Genomic DNA, 8,811 nt, shown 5'->3' with positions numbered 1-8,811 from the left:
GGACTGGAAGACTGGCAGTTTCTGCCACTGTGGGATGAGGAAGCAGTTTAGCCAAACCTCGGCAGTCCGTTTGAACAGCCTGCTCTCATTTCCTGCTGGCTCGGCTCAACCCACACCCAGTGATGGCTTTCTCAGATGCACTCTACTCGTCCTTTGGGAATGATGCTCTGGGGTTCACTGCTACATCCCACACAAAAGGGAGCCTGAATCAGTGGAGAGCTTCACCTGACTCATGGATTGGAAAACTCAGTACCATAAATATGAGATTTCCTCTCAAATTAATAAATTTAGTGAAATGCCTATCAACATCTCAATAAAGATTTTACTAGACATTTACAAGCTGGTTCTAGAATTCATGTGGAAGAGAGAAGGCCAAAGGATAGCTTAAGTGACTTTGAAGAAAAACAAGAAGAGACTGACCCTGCCAGCTATTAAGACCTATTATGAAGCCATTGAAAGGAAAGAATTCGTGCAGGAATGGAAGAGACCAATGGGATAGAAGAGACAGCCCTGAAATAGATCCAAAAGAGAATAACAATAGGGGATCCCTGGGTGGCTCAGCGGTTTGGCGCCTGCCTTCGACCCAGGGCGTGATCCTAGAGTCCTGGGATCGAGTCCCACATCAGGCTCCCTGCTTGGAGCCTGCTTCTCCATCTGCCTCTCTCTCTATCTCTGTGTCTCTCATGAATAAGTGAATAAAATCTTAAAAAAAAAAAAAAAAGAGAGAGAGAGAGAGAGAATAACAATAAACCCACAGACCATAAAGGAAACAGTGAATTTCCCTAAATGATTAAGACTTTTGATCAAGGAAAGATACAACCAAAAAGAAAGATGAGACACAGGCTATACCCAGAATAAATAAAGAAATCCTACAATCGATAAGGAAAAGGCCACCCAGCAGAATATAATGAACAAAAGGTATAACTTGGAAATTCACAAATAAATGACACCCAGATGTCCGATAAACATATGACACTTCACCTCCATAGTAACTGGGGAAAAGCAAATTAAAATCACAATGAGGTATTTTATCCCCATTGGATTGGCAAGACTTTTAAAGTCTGCCAACACCAACTGTGGATTGCATAGGCGTGTGCTGGGAAAGACAGTACCTGTTGCAGGAAATGGGTATAATCACTCCGGAGAGCCATGGATTCCTACCTAGTAAAGGTGAAAATGAATGATCCACCCATGCCAATTCTAGGTATGGAGGGAAAACTCTCTAACATGCACACAAGGAGAAGTACACAGGGTGTTTTTGTGATATAAGTTATAATAGCAAAAAAAAAAAAATTCTATTGATGGGAATGAGCAAGTCAAATGTATTGTATTCACTCAGTGGAATACTAATCAACAAAGCAGATCCTAGTGAATAAAATTCAGATATCAAGGATAAATCTCAAAAACAAGGGGAAAAATCATAATTTTATATAGTATGAATCCATATCAAATTAACATGTTTAAAAAATATAAAAACCAGTATGAAACCTTGTTTAGAAATACATGCCAATGTAGTAAAATATACTTAAATGATAAACACCAAATTCATGAGGAAGACCATTCATGGGGAGATGGAATGTTATCCCTTTGGAGTTATGATTAACTATAATGTTTATGTTTCCAAAAAAAAAGAAAACATCTGAAGCAAACAGGGCAAAATGATGAGATTTGTGAAAGCTGTATGGTTGGTACAAGACTGATGTGTTATGCTCTGTTTCCTTATGTTTCTGATATTGGAAAAAAAGCCCCTGGGTCCCTGATCTCCCAGTTTCCCCCAGATGCATGGTTATGGTTTCAGAGAACAAAGGGTAGAAATATTGTTCGCCTTGTATTTGTACCCAGTGGTTTGTTTAGAGACTGTGCCTCTCCTGACACTCTTCTCACCTATGACATTCTGTGACTTCACAATGATTAATTCAGTACCAGCTAAGTGCCATGCACTGAGGAAACGGCATAATTCAGGTCTGCCCCTCCCTAATACAGGTGCTCACAGAGGAGACACACAGGCAAATGACTGTGCTGTCACAAATGTGGCAGCTAAGGCATATTTAAAAATGCTGGGGCTAGCAAGTAGGAACAAGCAGTTCATTCTGGCAAGGGGCTGGGTACAGAGAATGCAAGGCCTTGACGGTGGAATATGAGTTTGCAAGACCTAGTGTTCGAGGAGAGGATAGCATGAGTAAAGTGACCCAGGCATAGTGTCCCTGTCGTGTTATGGGGCTGGAGAGCATCCTCCAGACTGGACACGTGCTTCAGAAACCTCCTCCTCGCAGTGGTGGAAACGCTGAACAAAGGCAGGGAACTGGTTAGGAAGCCACTGAAGATGTGAGGTGATAGAGACCTAGACCATAACACAGTGATTTCGGTTATTGTTTCGCTGCAAAACTGCAAATGGGCAGAGGGTGGGCACAGTGGCTTTTAATCGGGGTTGGTTTATCTCGTGTACCCCACAGCGCCTACAGTTGCACCGTGCGCCTGATAGCAGCTCAGCGAAGGCGTGTTGCTGGAAGGGAGGGAGGAAGGAAGCCGGCAGGCCCAGGTCCCACTCCCTCCTTTCATAGATAAGAAGACGGAGAGCTGCAGAGGGAGTGATGTTTTCAAGGACATCCTTAACCGGATGCTTATTGTCTCTAACGCTGCAAAAAAATTCTGCAGCTACTCAGCTAACAAATGTTTAAGCCCATAGGCCTTTAAAAACAAGAGACCCGGCAGGTAAAAAGTTCTGATACAATGGATCCTGCCGGAAAGCTGTGCTCTTCATGAGGAAGTGCTTTCTCTTCTCAGGCAGAAAGAGAGATCCTTTAAGACAGATGAAATTCTCTGAGATGAATAATACGAAACAATAGCCCTTTACCTGGCCTCATCCAAATAACAGGCTCTATTCAGGTGGCTCTAAAACACTTGATTGTGTGCTGTTGGCATTGTGGGCAGGGCAAGCCCAGCAGCACTGGGAATTTTACAAGACTTTTGTTCTGCTACCAACCAGTAATTGGCCCTCCACCCCGACATAGTAAACTTCCAGTCACATGAACAAAACTCCCCTACATTAACACACTGCATGCAAAGCAAAACCACCTCCAAAGCGCATACAGGTGTGAAATCTTTGCAGCCTCCCCACCTCCTCTCTGTGACTTCCCTGTCTCTGAGAGAGACCCATCCTCCCTAGGCCCAAGGGTCCTCCCACCTCCTGTGGCTTTGGCTCTGGCAGGTGTTGAATCTGCCCCTCTTGACACTTGAACATCTTCGTGTCACCTGGCTCTTTCTTTCAGCATCTAAATGTGCTCAAGGCTTACAGCTGAGAAATGAACACATCAGGAACCACTGTGTTCTGCCTCTTTCTATCCCATGTGTCCCCTTGAGTCATGAGATTCTGCAAGGAGTCCTCCACACTCACTGTCTCCCCCTACCTCACCTCCCATTCACCTCTTAGCCAACCCAGGGGGTGTGTGCTTAATATTTATCTGGGAGGAAGGAAGGGAGGAAGGAAAGAAGACTGGAAAGGAGAAAGGAAGGAAGGAAGGGGCTAACATTTATTGTGTGCTTACTATGTACCAAGCAATGTTCTAAGAATTTTACATCTATTATGAAATCCTGACGTCACTGTGATGTAAGTGCTATTATTATTTACATCTTACAGATGAAGAAAGAAGTCTTTGAGCAGTTGAGTATTTGCCCTGAGTCATAGCAAGCTAGAATTTGGGTCAAGGCACTCTGTTTCCAAAGCCAGAGCATTCTTATTTTTATACCTAGTACATGGTGCCTTGAAGTTAAAAATACACAAGATGGTTTGGACTTGTCCCATTCATTCATTCAGTCAGTCAGTCATCTGTTAATTATTTAATGCTTACTGAGGCCTACCATATGCAAGGCAGAGGGAGAAAGATGTGACTCTGCCATTAAGATGTTCAAAGTCCAAAGAAGGAGTCAGTCAGTAATATGGGGTGAAAAGAGCTCTGGTAAGTTGGTGGGCAGGGAGCTGGGGAAGCACAGAGGGAGCAGCCTGCTTTGCTTAGAGCAGTGGTTCCCAAACTTCACTATGCATTGGAATCACCTGAGAGCTTTAAAAATTTCTGATGTCTGGCTCCCACCCCCCAGATGTGAGGATTGAATTGGCACTAAGTGGTTTAAAACTCCCCCCCACCCCAGGTGATTCTAATGTTCAGCGAAATTTGGAAAATGCTGGCTTACAGGGTAATGAGCAAAGACTTTGGTTTGTAATACAAACCTCAATTCAAACTATTTTAAGAAAAAGTTAAAAATAAAAAAATAAAAAGAGTCAGGGAATGTATTGGCTTATATTTTAAAAAGAAATAAAGGGTATGTGCCTGTGGGTCTAATTTGACCCAGGTCTCCAAAGATGTCACCAGGGTAAGGTTTTCCTCTTTCTAGTGCCAGTCCCCTTGGTCGCAAGATGCAGTCTCTGTACTTCTTTTTTTCATGTAAAGTGCAAAGAAGAGGTCTGATTTCCTCGTAGCTCAAATAAAAGCCCAGAATTGTGTTTCATTAGCTCTGGCTTAGGCCTGAACCAATTACTGGGGCCAGAGATATTGAGGCTGCTGATTGGTGCAGCCTGAGTCACATCTCCCCACTCTGGAGCCAGGAACTGGAGGCAGCTTCACCTAGAAGCTCACCCTCAGTGGACAGTGGAGGATCTGTGACAGGTTCTAGTATGTTCTGGGAGCTGAGGGTGTATTTTCTAGAAGGGAGTGATATTCAAATAGGAGAACAACTTGATCACTTCTGCCTTTTGAACAAGTAATTCTGACAGGGAAAGGACATATGTGGATCTTACAAAGGTCATTGTGGTTGTTGAAAGCTGTTGGGATCTGAGCTAAGACAATGGCAACAGGGTGAATAGGAGGGAGGGGACTCAAGAGAGGGTTCTGAACTATACAGGCATGATTTGTTATCCACCTGGAAAAAAAGAGTTAGAAAAAAGAAAGGAACCACAGATGACTGAAAATTCTAGTTTGGGAAATTGAGTTGTTGGGGCACCATTAGTGAGATTGGAAATGTATATCATTTACTGCATTTTGGACAACCCAGTGTGACTGTGTTGAATGTGAGATGTGTCGAAGACTTCTGGGAGGTCCAGAGGGCAGCTGAACACAGCGATCTGGAATTGAGGAGAGAGCTGGAAATGGCCGGTGTCTGTGTGATAGCTGACATGGGGGCAACGGATATGGTGACCTGAGGAGGGCTGTGGACGGTAGAGAGCAGGATAGTGCATTCACCAGCTTAGGAGATGAGGTGGCATGGCCAGAGAGCTAGGACAAGTGGTGTTTTAGAATCAAAAGGAAAGAGGGTTTCTAGAAAGGGTGGGGGCAGGATCCACCATCATGCAGTGCAAAAACTTTACAGAGGCTGAAGGCTGGAAATAGAACATGGATTTGACAACCAGGAGGCCCCATTCTAACAAGAACCAGGCGAAGACGTTTGGGGTGAGTGAGCCTGGAGGCAGACAGACCAAGCAGGGACTGATCACTCTTCAGCAAGTTCCACAGTGAGCTTCTAGGAGAGGTGCCAAATCATTTCTCCACGTTTGCTTTGTAGTTTTGTGTTTGTTTCCCCTTTCTAAAGTTTGATTTAGTTTGTTTATGAAAGAGGTTTGAATGCAAAGCTGTCAGGAAAAAACTGAGCTAGAGACAAAGGTTGAAGAGAAAGTGATTTTCCATAGAGATGAAAGCAGATTAGTGGTTTCCAGGGGCAGGGGCAAAGGAGAATGGGGAAGAGACAGCCTAATGGGTGTGGGATATCCTTTTGGGGTGCTAAAAATGTTCTGGAATAGGATGGTGCTGATAGTTGCACAACACTGTGAATTTACTAAATACCACTGAGTTTCACACTTTGAAATGGTTGAAATGGTGAATTTCTTATAATGTGCATTTTAACTCACACACAAACACACGCCACGAATGGTGATTTTATATACATTCTTGGTGGGCTTTCTGTGGATCATTTCATTTAATCCTTATAACAACCAACCATATGACAACCTCGTAACAACTCTACCATCCCCATTTTACATCCAGTCAACTGAGGTAGAGACAGTTATTTATCCAAGTTCGCACGGCTAGATTTGAGATGCCAATCCAAGGTGATATAACTACAAAATTCAAACTCATAAGCCCTCTCCAATCTTGCCTGTATAGCAGTGTCATAGGTACATGTATTGAAAATGTCAATAGGTCCATAGCCACCAAGGTATTGATGCTCCACATCTGTGGGTGATGACACTATTTTTCATATTCTTCTTTTCGATAGGGCACAGCTTTGATTAAAAAAGGAAAAATCTTACTTTTCATATAAAGAAGAAAAGGATTTTTAGAGATACAGCCCTTCTCTGAAGGTATTACAGGCGTGCAAGAAACAATTGCAGCATCACAGGGACACAGCATCCATGGGATGTGGAAGGTGATGAGGAGACGGTGCAAGGTGGTGACCTGGAGAAGCCTGGAAGGGAATGATGGTCTTCAGTGGATGGAAAGGAAGAGAAAGGGCCCTTCGGAGGGAACAGCAGGCACAAGACCATGAGGCCAGGAGGGACCGGGAACCAATGGGATGATGTTTCATGTCATCTCTCTCCCCGTCCTCCCTCTGCCCCTCTCCCAGGTCTTTCTCCTCCTACTCTGCCCTGAATGAGCCATGCCACGTGAATTTGTTTTGTTCCATTCTGTCCATGGGACAGCCACATCCTCCTTCCAGGATGCTTCCCTTGGTCCTCAGGGAACTGGAAAACCTCGAGGGCTGGCGTCTCAGGCATTCTTAGAAGGCCGCAGTGGCCAGGAGGCCTTCCTGCTTTGTCCGGGGATCCTGTGACTCTTGGGCACAAACCCAGAGCAGCCCTCACTCAATTGCTTCTTTGATTTTCTCCCAGTTGACTGTCAGGGATTGTTGGCCAGTGGGAGGGTGCTGAGTGGTGAGCCGTGTGGGGAAACAATTAGTGCGTTTCTCTCTGCCAGAAGTCCAATCTCTTTTCGGACATGGCTGTACAGAGAGCAATTGGACCCCTTCCGTTTAAGACAGGGCCTAAACCAGTTTGCTTAATGGGCAACTTCAGGTACATCTATAATTTCGTCCCTCTGGGTGGTGCTTGTATATCTTTTGGGGTATGGCCATCCCTTTTTTTGTCATGTCTTTGGCATCTTAAACATTTTACACTGATATGTCTAAGAGTCTTTCCTATTCCTAATGAGTATACGTCACGTTTGCAGCCTTTTCTAATTAATGAGCTAATGCTCCTGGTGAGTTTCAGAGTGTGTGAGTGAGTGACAGAAGTTCAGGCACAAGAGCTACACAGACCAGGGTTTGAATCCCAGTTCTGGCAGTTACTGGGACATAGTATTTAACCTCCACGACTTGAGTTTGTCCAAGCATGGTGGTTAATTTTGTGTATCAACCTGACTGGACCACAGGATCCCCAGATATTTGATTAAACATTATTTCAGGGAGTGTCTGTGGGGGTGTTTCTGGATGAGGTTAGCATTTGAATTGGTAGACTGAGTAAAACCCGTTGCCCTGCCCAGTGTGAGCGGACCTCATCTAATGCCTTGAGAGCCTGAAAAGGACAAAAGGGTCGAAGAAGGGAAAATTCACTCTCTTAGCTTGATTGCTGAGCTAGAATTTGGTCTTCTCCTGCCCTTGGACTAGGACTCTCACCCTTGGCTCTCTGGTTCTCAGGCCTTCAGACTTGAACTATGCCACTGGCTTTTCTGAGTCTCCTCCAGCTTACAGATGGTAGATTGTGGGACTACTCAGTCTCCACAATGAGCAAACTTCCCATGATAAATCCATTTATCTGTCTATCTCCGTATGTCTCCTATTTGTTCTGCTTCTCTGGAACGCTGACTAATATACAAAGTATAAAATAGGGTTGATAATCTCGATCAATAATTCTCAGAAGTAATCCCAGATGGATGTCGTAAAGAATAACAACGTACTAGCCCATGGTAGGCTCACAGGAGGGGGAAGTTTTATTTACCACTGTATCAGGGTTCAGTCAGGGAAGCAGGACCATTAATGTGATATGGGATAAGGGATTATCATAGGGGTTGGAGTTCACAACGCAATTGTGGCAGCTAGTGAATAGGTCTAGGGAAGGCAGGCATCTCACATCTGCTGGTGGGCCCAAAGTTGTGTCCATCAGCAGAGCTGGCGAGTGAGAAGAAAATTTGGGTGTGAAGTGGGAGAAATCAAGAGGAAACTGGACGACCTGGGGCCCTTGAGGAGAAGCTGGAATTCGTGTTTGTTTCTTACCACCTCCAACCTTAACAATGCAGTGACCCTTAGAAGCAGCTTATACCTTCTGCCAAATTGGTGCACATGCACCAGCCCTGGACTCAAAGATGCTGGAGGAAGCATCTCCAGAAACCTGGCTGCTGCCCCTCCCTCACTCCATTAGCAACATGCATGCCCGGCACAAGTGCCTGAAGCCCTGCACTGACCTTCCAGGTATGTGGCCTGCTGTCCCTTCCACCTTCCCCATCTTGTGCAAATGTGCCTAGCAGCCAGGCCTCCCTGGGGACCATCCAGGAAAGGGAGTTCTGGGAAACCCAGTTCTAGCTTAGCAAGTTGCTCTGATATAAAACCACCACACTTACAAATAGGGAAGAAAGCATCTAACGCTTAATGAGGTCAACAAGAAGCCTTCACGTCTGGCATCCGATTCAATCCATACTCTGCCCTTACAAGCAAGGGCTATTTATTGTCTTCATTAACTGGCTCACTCAAAGTCACACTGTTAGGGAGAGCAGAGGTTGGAACCAGGTTATTGGAGCCTGTGCATTTTCTGCCACAACTTGGCCTGTGGAG

The 8,811-nt window shown here is 44.8% G+C and overlaps 1 long non-coding RNA gene across 4 annotated transcripts; it reads left to right on the top strand.

Annotated features, from left to right (window-relative positions):
- The first annotated feature begins 1,925 nt into the window (after window positions 1-1,925).
- On the top strand, window positions 1,926-7,819 carry LOC140614779 (uncharacterized). Of its 4 annotated transcripts, none has more exons than XR_012015560.1 (3): window positions 1,926-1,962; window positions 5,362-5,441; window positions 6,265-7,818. It is a non-coding gene; the product is annotated as an uncharacterized lncRNA (long non-coding RNA). The 4 variants fall into 4 exon arrangements; XR_012015559.1 differs by lacking the exon at window positions 1,926-1,962 and adding an exon at window positions 3,267-3,660; XR_012015558.1 differs by lacking the exon at window positions 1,926-1,962 and adding an exon at window positions 3,667-3,956 and having other exon boundaries at window positions 5,362-5,520; window positions 6,265-7,819.
- Window positions 7,820-8,811: the final 992 nt, after the last annotated feature.

This window comes from Canis lupus, chromosome 23 (assembly GCF_048164855.1).
Source record: "Canis lupus baileyi chromosome 23, mCanLup2.hap1, whole genome shotgun sequence".
NCBI classification, from domain to species: domain Eukaryota; kingdom Metazoa; phylum Chordata; class Mammalia; order Carnivora; family Canidae; genus Canis; species Canis lupus.
The sequence above is the reverse complement of the archived record's forward strand: the minus strand, read 5'-3'. Positions and strand labels throughout refer to the sequence as shown.